General features: G+C 40.8%; 1 protein-coding gene across 2 annotated transcripts in view; it reads right to left on the bottom strand.

The window, feature by feature from the left end:
* The window catches only part of GAREM1 (GRB2 associated regulator of MAPK1 subtype 1), a 233,616-nt gene that overhangs the window by 36,027 nt on the left and 184,156 nt on the right, over positions 1 to 13,433 (bottom strand). The window lies entirely within an intron of this gene.

Genomic DNA, 13,433 nt, shown 5'->3' with positions numbered 1-13,433 from the left:
TTTAGGTCATACCTGAATGGTCTAGTGGTTTTCCCTACTTTCTTCAATTTAAGTCTGAATTTGGCAATAAGGAGTTCATGATCTGAGCCACAGTCAGCTCCTGGTCTTGTTTTTGCTGACTGTATAGAGCTTCTCTATCTTTGGCTGCAGAGAATATAATCAATCTGATTTCAGTGTTGACCATCTGGTGTCCATGTGTAGAGTCGTCTTGTTGGAAGAGGGTGTTGGAAAAACAAAAGACCGACCAAGATTGTGTTCTTTTTAGGAGATTTGTTTTGCATAGAGGTATAGGGACAGTGAATCTGAAACAACTTTACATGTGTTGTAGGATTGAACAAATGAGTAAATGTGTCCATAGTTTGGGAGTTTTCACTGTGGCAGGGGAGACAGAAGTATGGAATTGAGAAAAGCAAGAAAGAACTCCAAGGGATTGGACTGGAATTGAAGGCATTAGTAGGAACTCATAATTTTAAGAACACACACACACAAACACACGTTACTTGGTTTTGTCCTTTCAAAGAGATTACAAGCAAAGACTTCACTATCACCATTTCTCATTAAAAGGAACCAGGGCTCCTGGAATAAGTGACTGATTCCAAGGCTAGGGTAAGAAAGATACAAGATGAGCTGGGAATGTTCTGTTGTGCTGGGAAGTAAAGAAATGCTCTTAAGATGATGGGATCCTGTCAGAAGGATACAGGAACCAGCCTGAATTAGCCCCCATTGGTCCATATTGTTAATAAAAAATGAATGAATGAAAAAAATGAGTGGGGTAAAACCTGACACATGTAGAGAAGTGGTGGGGCTGGAAAAATTATAATTTTGTACTTATTACAGTAAAGATTATATGCTGCTGCGGCTGCTGCTGCTAAGTTGCTTCAGTCGTGTCCGACTCTGTGTGATCCCATAGATGGCAGCCCAAGAGGCTCCCCCGTCCCTGGGATTCTCCAGGTGAGAACACTGGAGTGGGTGAATCATTAATAATTACTGAATTTATAGAAGTTTGATTAAAGAGATGGTAATGAGGAAGATCTTAAAATGTCTTCGTCCAGAAGCTTATGAATTGCCAGAGGAGAAAAAGTAATTGTAGAGGGTAGAAACAAGTGATAAAATCTAAACTCACCAAAAAGAAGCGTATTTCCATCACATACCTGTGGGTGTGACTCCCTGATAAGGTCAGAACCTCACTCACGTAACATTCCACCTACAAGGGCATTCATTAATGGAATCTAATCATGAGCAAGTATCAGACAAACCCCAAATGAGACATATTCTGTAAAATATCTAGTGTGTATTCTTAAAAAACATCCATGTGATGAAAAACAAAGAAAAGTTGAAGAACTGTTCCAGATTAAAGTGAAAGACAGAAATGAAAAGTAAATGTAACACATGATTCTGGAATGAATTCTGTACTGAAAGAAAAAAATGCTATAAAGTACTATATTGGGACACGTGGCAAAGTTAGAATATAGACTGTAAATAAAAGTACTGTTCTCAATGCACTGTGCTCACATAAGAAAATACCCTTATTCCTCAGAAATATACACTGATTACTAAGGGGCGAAGGGCATAAGGTATACAGTTCATTCTTGAATGGTTCAGAAAAGTGTAAGTTATACATATATATGTATATGTGGGCATACAGAATGATAAAACAAGTGTGCCAAATGCCAAGAGCTGGTGAATCGAAAGTGGTTAGGGAGATCTTATATTACTCCTGCAACAATTAAGACAAGTTATTTAAAAATAAAAACTTCAAAGAAAATATGACAACAAGAAATTTTAGATATTTTTTAGATATTAATCTGTTTCTCCAGATGAACTTTATTTTTGGCTGTGCTGAGTCTTCATTGTGTGCGGGCTTTTTTCCCCCTAGTATCAGCGAACAGGGGCTAAACTCTAGTTCTGGTGCACAGGCTTCTCATTGCAGTGGCTTCTCTCGTTGCAGAGCATGGCCTCTAGGGCACGTGGGCTCTAGAGCACAGGCTCAGTAGTTGTGGCACTTGGGCTTAGCTGTTCTGCAGCAAGTAGGGTCCTCCAGGACCAAACACTGAACCTGTCTCCTGCATCAGAGCCACCAGGGAAGCCCTCCCACCTGCCATGAACCTTAGAATCATCCTGTCCATGGTTTGCATTGGTAATTTTATTGGAAGCACATCTACATGGTGTTTTTTTTTATATTGGAGAAGGCAATGGCACCCCACTCCAGTACTCTTGCCTGGAAAATCCCATGGACGGAGGAACCTGGTGGGCCGCAGTCCATGGGGTCGCTAGGAGTCAGACACGACTGAGCGACTTCACTTTCACTTTTCACTTTCATGCATTGGAGAAGGAAATGGCAACCCACTCCAGTGTTCTTGCCTGGAGAATCCCAGGGACAGGGGAGCCTGGTGGGCTGCCGTCTCTGGGGTCGCACAGAGTCGGACACGACTGAAGCGACTTAGCAGCAGCAGCAGCAGCAACATCATTATAGTCATATTTTCAAAGTCACATGAAAACTCTAATCATGTATTCAGATCTTTTATTTCCCTCTTGGGTATTTAAGTCTGCCTTTGTTATCAGTCCCTGAATATCACTGTTCATTTGTGTTGTTAAATATGCTTTGTTGATATTCTGTGTCCAGTAATTTTATTGTCATAGTTTTCCCAGTTCATTTTCTTGGGATTCCTAGGTGATTATATTACTGATTTGTCTTTCCAATTCTAGCTTTCTAAAAGTTTCTACAAAGAGATTTTATCTTTTACCAAATGCTGTTTCTGTATCCAATAAGATAGTCACGTTTATTTTAAATTTTGATGTATGGATTTTATAACAGTATATTTCCAAATATTAAAGCAACCCTGTGCTGTGCTTAGTTGTTTAGTTGAGTCCGACTCTGGAACCCCATGGCCTGTAGCCCACCAGGTTCCTCTGTTCATGGGGATTCTCCAGACAAGAATACTAGAGTGGGTTGCCATGCCCTCCTCCAGGGGATCTTCCCAACCCAGGGATCGAACCCAGGTCTCCCACATTGCAGGTGGATTCTTTACCAGCTGAGCCACCAGGGAAGCCCCAAAACAACCCTACATGCCTGAAATAATCTCTGTGTGATCATGGTGGACTTAAAAGTATACTGCATGATTCTCCTAAACAGCATTTGATCTATAGGTGATGTACTGGGTTGGCCAAAAACTTTGTTTGGGATTTCCATTGCATCTTATGGAAGACACCAATGAACTTTTTGGCGAACCAATATCGGTCACTGGTGAGATTAGCCTACGGTTCTATTTTATCTTTATCATGTTTAGTGTCAGGCTTACATTAAGCCTGAGATGGATTTTTTTCTTGTATGTTACCAAAGTATCTTGGGTAAAGTGACTGACATTCATATTGCTTAATCAGTAGTGATCATTATGTTCTTAGAGAACTAAGTAGTAAGAATCCTTGTAAATAATTTCTTACCCATTCCAGGTCATCTTTACATAATTTTAACCTTGGGCAAAAGCAGTCTGTCAATTAATAGCAGTGCTATAAAAAAACAGACAGTTCTGTTGCCTCTGGCCAGGAATTATTCTGAAGGAGGCATTATCAGCACATAAATGGCAGAACAGTATTGCTTTTAACAGGAGTTCAGTCTCCAAAGGTTTAAGATCCATTTTTGGGGACTCAAATAAGTTTTATAATTATTTTTTGACAAGACCTCAACTTAACTGTGTTTATTTTTGGACTCGGCATTCACGTGGACTTCTCTATATTGGAGTAAGTTTAGGAATTTAAATCAATAACAAATAAAATTTAACTTTTACTTGGAATACTTCAGATTTGTAGGAAAGTTGCAAAGACAGTACAGAGAGTTCCTGTATACACTTCACCTAGCTTCTTCTATTAACATCTTATAAAACCATGGCACTTTATCAAACTAAGACATGAACATTGGTATAGTCTATTAACTACATTATAAGCTTTATTTGGATTTCACCGAATTTTTCAACAAAGGTCCTTTTTCTGTTTCCAGACCAAACCAGGATACCATATTGCACCCAGTTCTCTGTTCTGTGAATTTCTTGAACTTGCCTTGTTTCTTTATGATCTTGACAGTTTCCACCTGATTTTACAAATAAAGTTTTATTAGGACACTGCTATGCCCATTTGTTTCTGCACGGTCTGTGGCTGCCTTCACTCTCCACTGGCAATGCCGAGTAGCTGCAACAGAGACTGTATGGCCTGCAAACTCCAAACTACTCACTCTTTGTCCCTTTATAGAAAAAGTCTGCTGACCCCTGGTGATGAATAAATGAACCACAGCCTTAGGAAGGCAATGGCACTCCACTCCAGTACTCTTGCCTGGAAAATCCCATGGACAGAGGAGCCTGGTAGGCTACAGTCCACGGGGTCACAAAGAGTCGGACACGACTGAGCGATTTCACTCAGCCTTAGGAAATTAATTGGTACCATACTATCAATGGTGCAATACTAACAACTAAGCTACAACATGAATTTGAATCCTGTTTACTGTTAAGTAACCTTAGAAAAAGTTTTGCCATTTTGCTTTATTTATTATTTTTGGCCGTGCTGGATCTTCACTGTGGTGCTTGGGCTCTCCAGCTGTGGCACTTGGGCATGTGGATCTCAGCTTTCCAATCAGGGATTGAACCCATGTCCCTTGCACTGGAAGGCGAATTCTTAACATTGGACCACCAGGGAAGTCCTGTGTTTTACCTTTCTGAGTCTCAGTTTCCTCATCTGGAAAATGAGAACACCATCGGCTACTTCTCAAGCTTAATTACTGTAGGTAAACAACTTCCCACAGTGGTAAGCTCTCAGTAACTCAACAACTGTTATTATTACTTTTATTAACAATAATTCTTAACAGTTTTAATTCTTATAATTGTTTCACATTGCCTTTCCCATCTCTGTATTTTCATGCTGTTTTCTGTTTTCATGCACTACTGCTGTCAAGCCCAAACCACTATCTCTAAGCATTATCTTTCATTCTGTACTACAGAACTGCTCAAATTTTTATTGAATGTGTTATCCCGGAATAAAACTTAATGTCAGAATAGGGCCTGAAATATCATTACAGTTACATCCCAAAGGAAGTGAACATATTGAAATGATTCATAATACGCTGTTTTAGGATAAACTGGTCTCCAACAAGCTCAGATGCAGTGCTGTACTTCCTTTTTATTGGAACTTGGTAAAATAAAAACTTGGCAGTCCATCCATGTGGATCAGGTTAGAGACAGGGATGTTGAGAGAAAGGGTTCTCATGAGACTTGAGACACACACACACACACACACACACACGTACGTACGTTCACTCATACAACAAACTGTTTCCAGGGAACAGACAGGGAGCCAACAGTGCTTCTCAAACATGAGGGACTAAGAAGAAGAAACATCTCTTTCTAGCTTCTAGAGTCAGTAACTTTGGTACTATTTTTCCTTATTTACCTTTATAAACATACACCTTCCAGGATGAAAAAAATCATAGATCTGGTGAGTACTGCACACCAAATGAAACTGAAAGAGAATGTCCACATGCTTTGTGAGACAGAATTCACACAGATTAAACAGATCAAAACCGTCTTCAATAAATGTCACGCTCCGGGCGCACGAAACAGTTTTGTCTACAGATTCCTGTCTGTCTCTACTTCTAGAGGAAGTTACTCCTACTGCCATACATAAAAATGCATAACATATGTGCACACAATCTGTGATTCCAAGCTTCCAACTCTGATGTCACCGTTCACACTGGCAATTAGCTCTGCAAGTATTAGCAGACTAGCATACTGACCGATCTTGTGGTCACTGTCCGTGACAGAGGAAGGAGCTCATAAATAAGTGTTTTTCCTTTGGTAGCTGAGCCAAACAATCTCCTCTGGTTTCTACAGATGTGATTTATTTGCATAATTTCTTTAAGATTTTTTTTTTTTTTAATAGCAAAAGAAACAGTGTGTTCTGTCTTAAGTGCTTGGGTATGCGTGCCTGGTTAACATTTCCAGTTTCAATGTTTCCTGAGAGGAAGTCATTCAAAGTGTGTTATCTAAACAACTCTAATAGGTCTAATCCAGGAAACTATCAGGGTTTTACTGTTCATAACACCATTCAGAGTTAATACCCCAGGGTCAAGCAACATTTAAAAACACTGACGTAAAATTTTACACACACACATACACACACACACACACACACACACACTCTCTCTCTCCCACCCCATTCCGCTCTTCTGTCTCTCTGGCTCTGTCAACAGGCAACATTTTCCCCTAAGAACAGTTCTTTTAGAGACTGACATGGAATAGACGTTAAAGTCGCAACTCTTGAAAAAAAAAAATCAGGATTGATCTGACTGATATTTGGTTAGACAATATTTGATCAATATTAGATCTTTTCCTCCCCAAACTTCAGTTTTTATAACTCTTTTCTATGGGAAAATGGAAGAAAACGGGAAGCAAAGGGCATCAAGAGTTAAGACAAATGTCAATCCTGAGCGTTTTATTTTTTTAAACAGGAAATAGGGCAAGGATGACAAGTACAATGGCCATGATTTAATTTGTAGCGGCGCAAAGGAGGGCTTGCCAACCGGTAGTTTTTCAGAGGAGGTCTCGAAACCACAGATGACAAAAAAAGCACTGGGCTGTCTTCAAACACTGAAATAATTAGCCTCACCATTGTATCCAATTTTATCGTTCTGAATGACTCTTGAAAATAAATGACATCTGACTCATGGTAAGGAAAAGATGCGATTTTTAAAAACTGGAAATTACAAATAAAAATTGGCCACCTCTAAATTCATTCACTCTTCATTTTTAAAATTTGTTCTTACATCTGACAAAATTCAGGCTGCATAGTAATTGATAATTTCTGATCTCTCTGAAATGTAGCCAAAAAAAAGGCAGTGAAATAAAGGCCTCTGAGCAGCCAAAAAAGATATGACATAAGGGCTTACGGAAAAGCCTTTAAGGACCTTAATTTAGAGTACTTCCTCCTATCTAACTAAACTCTACCCGTAGAACTTGTTTCCAACCCACTGCAGAACAGAAGCGGTAATCGAAACGAAACTCGGACTCTTAAAGCAGGTATTCTAACAAACATAAGAGGCAACAATTTAAATGAGACCATAAAACACCTAATTCTTAGGGTATGGGGTTCTTTCCATTTAAAGGTAAAACTATACCGACCCAGAGATGAGAATGAGTTTAAATTTTGTTCAAGTACTTCTCTTTCGGATGATAGAAAGTAGAATCCATTTTAAGAAACTCAAAGAAAATTACAGTCATTTTGCACAGGATTTTTGTTATAATTCAGTTACCCCCAGAACGGGCTACCCTAAAATTAATCATGCTCCAAAAGTTCTAGAAGAGGTAGGAAATGCCAGAGCAAATGAGCCCTATCCATTAAAAAAAAAAAAAAAAAAAGGGGGAAAACACCTGTCTGACATCATTAAAAACATACAAAACGAGAAGGATTCCTTTTCTGAATGGTCAAGACAGAAACTAGGACTGGGATAGTAAACTAGGAATGATGTGACCACCATGACTGATCTATGCTTTTAATATAGTAAAACAAAACAACCAAAAAACTCAGAATTCAGTTCCACTGTTTTGTATTACTGTACAGGATGACCGTAGGATGGCCCATGTACCCAGAGTAAAGTCTAGCCATAAACTGTTTTGCCTTTTAAAAGACAAACCCAGGACTTCCCTGGTGGTCCAGTGGTTAAGAATCTGCCTGCCAAGGTAGAGGGGCAGGGGTTTGATCCCTGGTCTGGGAAGATCTCACACGCTGAGGAGCCACCAAGCCCGTGTGCCACAACAAAGACCCACTGCAGCCAAAATTAAATAAATAAATTTGTTTTAAAAAGTAAAGATAAACATGATCGGAGAGATGGCAGGGAGTAAAATAATTATGACAAGGGTTAGAATCAAGAGCAGCCCAAACCCTCTTCATGAGTGTATTTTCAAGGCCTTGTCTGTAGTGTGTTCTAAGATGAGTAGAGGAAGTAATATGACATATGTTTAATTTGTTAGCTATCTTACATATGGAAACAAAATACGGTCTAACCCGCTGGCAGAGCAGGAAGATATTTCTTCAGCACTTTTTCAGATGGAAACTTTAAAAAGGGGAACGAATATATTAAGATAAAAGGCACACAGACTGCCTCAAGTCAATGGCTTGGGGGGAAAGCTGGCTGATTCTCAGTAAGTTAAAAGCCTTGGAAAACATCCAAGGTTCAGCATCAAGTTGCAGGAATCATATTAAACTTTAGAACTCTTGCTTATTGATTCAATGACGCATTCTGGCCACTTCCTTGTATCTTCACCATTGCTTCAAGCAACAGAGCAAGAACCCACCTTGTTTCTCCGTGAATACTGGTTGATACTTAACAAAAAACAATGCTGGGTTAATATGTTACACTAGCATTTTTGAAGGGGTTCATTTGGTCTCATGCTATCTAATTAGAAACTGCATCCTGTGCTGACAGAAAACATCAGGTGAACTAGTAGGATTTATTTTTGAAATGCTGGCACTATGCTCAGGAATGAAGGAAGGTCTTAAAAATTGGCAGATGTAACATTCACAAAAGTTGCCAAATCCTGTGTGTCAGACCATTAACATTTCAGATACAAAAGGCAGAAGGATTTGGCTAGGCAATAATTATTGAATACATCTATTTACATTTTTTTTAAGAAAAATGAATTTATCATGCAAGTTATTGTGTCTATGTGAAAGGATCTTCTCATCATTGTCATGGGCCTTATCTCAGATCCACAGACAGAATTCGAGGGAGTTAAAAAAGACGACTGGATTGAATTAGGGGACCAGGCTTTGCAGCTAAGTTGCTTTGTGGTTTTGTATGAATCAATGAAGTCAGCTCTCATCTGTTTCTCAGTTTTCCTATTTATTAAAAGAAGGAGTGGGATGGGGCAATGTGTAAGGGCCTTTCCAGATCTAACATTTGATGATTATCTGAGTCTATAAATTTCCTAGTCCTGCTGGATTATTTATAATGGTGTATCACTTTATTCTTGGTCATGTTTCTTAGCACTGAGAAACCTAGCTGCCACTCAAGTTCTCCGAACTTTAAATGATTTTATTTTCCCTATTAAAAAAAAAAAAAGATCCTGGGGCTTCCCTGGTGGCTCAGTGGTGGAGAATCCACCTGCCAGTGCAGGAGACACCCTTTCAATTCCTGGTCCGCGAAGATCCCACATGCTGCAGAAGAACTAAGCCTGTGTGCTGCAACTCCTGAACCCGCGCTCTAAAACCTGGGAGCTGCAAGTGGAGCGCACTGCCACAGCTACTGAAGCCCATGCCCTGAGCCAGTCGCAATGAGAAGCTCCAACTACAGAGTGGCCCTTGCGTGCCGCAACTAGAGAAAAGCCCACACAGCAATGAGGACCCAGCACAGCCAAAGATAACCGAATAATAAAAAAAGACAAGATATTGAAACCTGTGCCAGAAACAGATGCCAAACCCAGTTCTCAGGAGCCGATACCCAGGTGACAGGACTGTCAGCGGAGCTCTGACCCAGCCCACAGGAAATGGTTTTTATGAGGTCTGTGCAGGCTTAAGTGGTAACTATGCTCCACACTGGATCAAAATGTCACAGTTCCTGAGTTGGGGCACGTTGCCCAGCGGAGACAATGCAAACTTATTATTCTGCTTCCAGGGAAATCTATGCTGGAATGGCTGAGATCTAGGACTTCACTAACTGGAATGAAAAGGGCAACGTTACAGCATCCAGGTTAGCGCGTTCGGGCACCCTCAGACTGGAGAGGAGTCGTCCGGAAAGCTTCTGGGCGACAGTACTGAAGTCAAGATGCCTCTTCCCCAGTTAAGGAGAGCTGCAAGCTACCCACTGCTAAGTCCAAGGCTGCCCTTTCTTCTCGCTCTCTCTGCAAATGTCACAGAAAAGACGGAACTTACAAGATTTAGCTTTAGTCTTATTTTGATGGGAGAAAATACATGTGTGGGGGAATTTCTTACTATTACTGGGCTGGGTTTGCAAGGCTGGGAGACATTTTAAATAATTCACCAGGTACTGGCATGTGTGTTCTGGCATAAGAAGGCTCCAAAAAAGTATTTAGGTGAAAGGGTATTCAGAAACAACAACAACATATGTACTGTGTTCTCAATATTCAGTCACAGGGTATAAAGTACTAACTAAAGGGTAAGTGAAATCATCTGTGTTAGGAAATTTTTTTTTTTTAGATGTGAAACTTCCCTTAGTTGGATTTTATGTTTCGAATCAGGGGTTGGCAAACTTTTTCTTACAGGGTCAGTGAGTAGTCATTTCAGGCTTGTGGGCCATATGGTCTCTGTTGCAACTACTGGACTCAACTGTTACATTGCTGAAGCAGCCACAGACAAGAGGAAGTGCAGGGGGATTGCTGTGTTCTAATAAAACTTTATTTACAAAACAGGTGTCTTGCCCTAAGACTGTAGGTAGCCAGCCCCTACACGAGACACTTGCAAAGCATGTGTGCTTTAATGCGTTGCTTCATTTAATTCTCATGACAAATCTATGAGGTGGGGAGTTGTTGCTGTTCCTCAGTCACTCCGTCATGTACAATGCTTTGCTACCCCATGGACTGCAGCACCCCAGAATCCTCTGTCCTTCACTATCTGCCCGAGCTTGCTCAAACTCATTGAGTTGGTGATGCCATTCAACCATGTCCTTTGTCATCCCTTTTTCCCCCTGCCTTCTATCTTTCACAGCATCAGGATCTTCCAGTGAGTTGGGTCTTCGAATCAGGTGGCCAAAGTATTGAAGCTTCAGCATCAGTCCTTCCAATGAATATTTAGGACTGATTTCCTTTAGGATGGACTGGTTGGATCTCCTTGCAGTCCAAGGGACTCTCAGAGTCTTCTCCAACACCACAAAAAGCCTTCTTTATGGTCCAACTCTCACATTCATACATGACTACTGGAAAAACCATAGCTTTGACTACATGGACCTTTGTTGGCAAAGTAACGTCTCTGCTTTATAAAGTAGAGTAAAATACACTGTCTAGGTTTGTTGTAGCTTTTCTTCCAAGGAACAAGCATCTTTTAATTTTTGCTGCAGTCACCACCTGCCGTGATTTTGGAGCCCAAGAAAATAAAGTCTGTCACTGTTTCCATTGTTTCCCCACCATTTGCGATGAAGTGATGGGACCGAATGTCATGATCTTAGTTTTTTGAATGTTGAGTTTTAAACCAGCTTTTTCACTCTCTTCTTTCACTTTCATCAAAAGGCTCTTTAGTTCCTCTTCGCTTTCTGCCATAAGGGTGGTATCATCTGCATATCTGAAGTTACTGATATTTCTCCCAGCAATCTTGATTCCAGCTTGTGCTTCAACCAGCTCAGCATTTCTCCTGATGTATTCTGCACAGAATTTAAATAAGCATGCTGACAATATACAGCCCTGATGCACTCCTTTCGCAATTTTGAATCGGTCCATTGTTCCATGTCTGGTTCTAACTGTTGCTTCTTGACCTGCATACAGGTGTCTCAGGTAAGGTGGTCTGATATTCCCATCTCTTTAAGAATTTTCCACAGTTTGTTGTGATCTGCACAGTCAAAAGCTTTAGCGTAGTCAATGAAGCAGAAGCAGATGTTTTTCTGGAATTCTCTTGCTTTTTCCATGATCCATTGGATGTTGGCAATTTGATCTCTGGTTCCTCTGCCTTTTCTAAATTCAGCTTGTACATGTGGAAGTTCTCAATTCATATACTGTTGAAGCCTAGCTTGGAGGATTTTGGGCATGACCTTGCTAGCACGTGAAATGAGTGCAACTGTGTGGTAGTTTGAACACTGCCTTTCTTTGGGATTGGAAAGAAAACTGACATTTTTCCAGTACGTGGCCACTGCTGAGTTTTCCAAATTTGCTGGCATATTGAGTGCAGCACTTAGACAGCATCATCTTTTAGGATTTGAAATAGCTCAACTGGAATTCCATCACCTCCACTAACTTTGTTTGCAGTGATGCTTCCTAAGGTCCACTTAACTTTGCACTCCAGGATGTCTGGCTCTAGGTGAACAATCTCACCATTGTGGTTATCTGGGTCATGAAGATCTTTTTTTGTGTAGTTCTTCTATGTATTCTTGCCACTTCTTCTTAATGTCTTCTGTTTCTGTTAGGTCCATACTGTCTCTTCTTTATTGTGTCCATCTTTGCATGAAATGTTCCCTTGGTATTTCCCATATTTTGCCCATTTTTCACGTGATGGCACTGGGGTCCTATGACCTGTCCGTGGTCACAGTCAGTGTAGTGTCTGGACCTCAATTCTGAATCCAGAGCCTGAGCTATACTACCTGGTCTGACGTGCCCTTTAGATCATGACACCTTGTTTAGAGAGAGAAGTAGGACTGAAAACTGTTGGTGCAGCTATTTTTCTTATTAAAGCATAGAGGAATGAGGCTTCGGTTTGGAATGACCAATTCAGAGATAAGACATCTTCTGACTTTGAAAGTAAACATGAGAATAGAGACAGTTGATGAAAAAACTAAAGGAGGTAATTAAAAAAATGCCTATCACAGTTAAAAACAAGTAGGCAGGAAAATGGGTAAACAAAAACAAGATTCTCACCATGGAAACCAAAAGCTGGATGTTATTAATAGAAAAAGTGGCGAATGAGGCAGGTGACTGCTGTTCTAAAAACACTGAATGCCATTAGCTTAGGAGGGATTGGAGGAAACAGACAAAATAATCAGCAAGAGGCTACCTGCCCACATATTCTTTCATTTTCTTGACCTACTCATTTGCCATTTTCTGTTCCCCCCACCTCGGCTGCCGACTCAAAAAGGCATATTCAGATTTGAAGAGACAGCTACTCCTGTCGTTTCCTATGTTACTGTCTCAAATTTAATCCCAAGCATTCTACATTCTATCGCTGCTCCTAGTCTGCACCTTGCTTTCTTAACCCACACTGGAAGTCTCTTAACTTTGTCAGGATCTCCAAGATCCCATTTATCGTATTCATACTTCTGGAGAAGGCAATGGCACCCCACTCCAGTACTCTTGCCTGGAAAATCCCATGGATGGAGGAGCCTGGTAGGCTGCAGTCCATGGGGTCGCTAGGAGTTGGACACGACTGAGCGACTTCACTTTCACTTTTCACTTTCATGCATTGGAGAAGAACCGGTGTTCTTGCCCGGAGAATTCCAGGAACAGGGGAGCCTGGTGGGCTGCTGTCTATGGGGTCACACAGAGTCGGACACGACTGAAGCAACTTAGCAGCAGCAGCAGCAACAGTTATTCTAGCCAAAGATAATGCTAACTAAGTGCAGTAACGGAGAGGGGGCGGGTTGGGTGGTCAGCTCAGCTACAGCACAGTTCTTGTGAGACCAGTTTTAGCCATTGGCACCAACCCACGAGGAAGCTGGAACCCCCATAGGAAGAGGCACAGATGAGCACTTAACTGTGCACACGAAGACCTAAAAACCAAAGGAGGTTAGTAATGATAAA

This window comes from Bos mutus, chromosome 24 (assembly GCF_027580195.1).
Source record: "Bos mutus isolate GX-2022 chromosome 24, NWIPB_WYAK_1.1, whole genome shotgun sequence".
NCBI classification, from domain to species: domain Eukaryota; kingdom Metazoa; phylum Chordata; class Mammalia; order Artiodactyla; family Bovidae; genus Bos; species Bos mutus.
The sequence above is the reverse complement of the archived record's forward strand: the minus strand, read 5'-3'. Positions and strand labels throughout refer to the sequence as shown.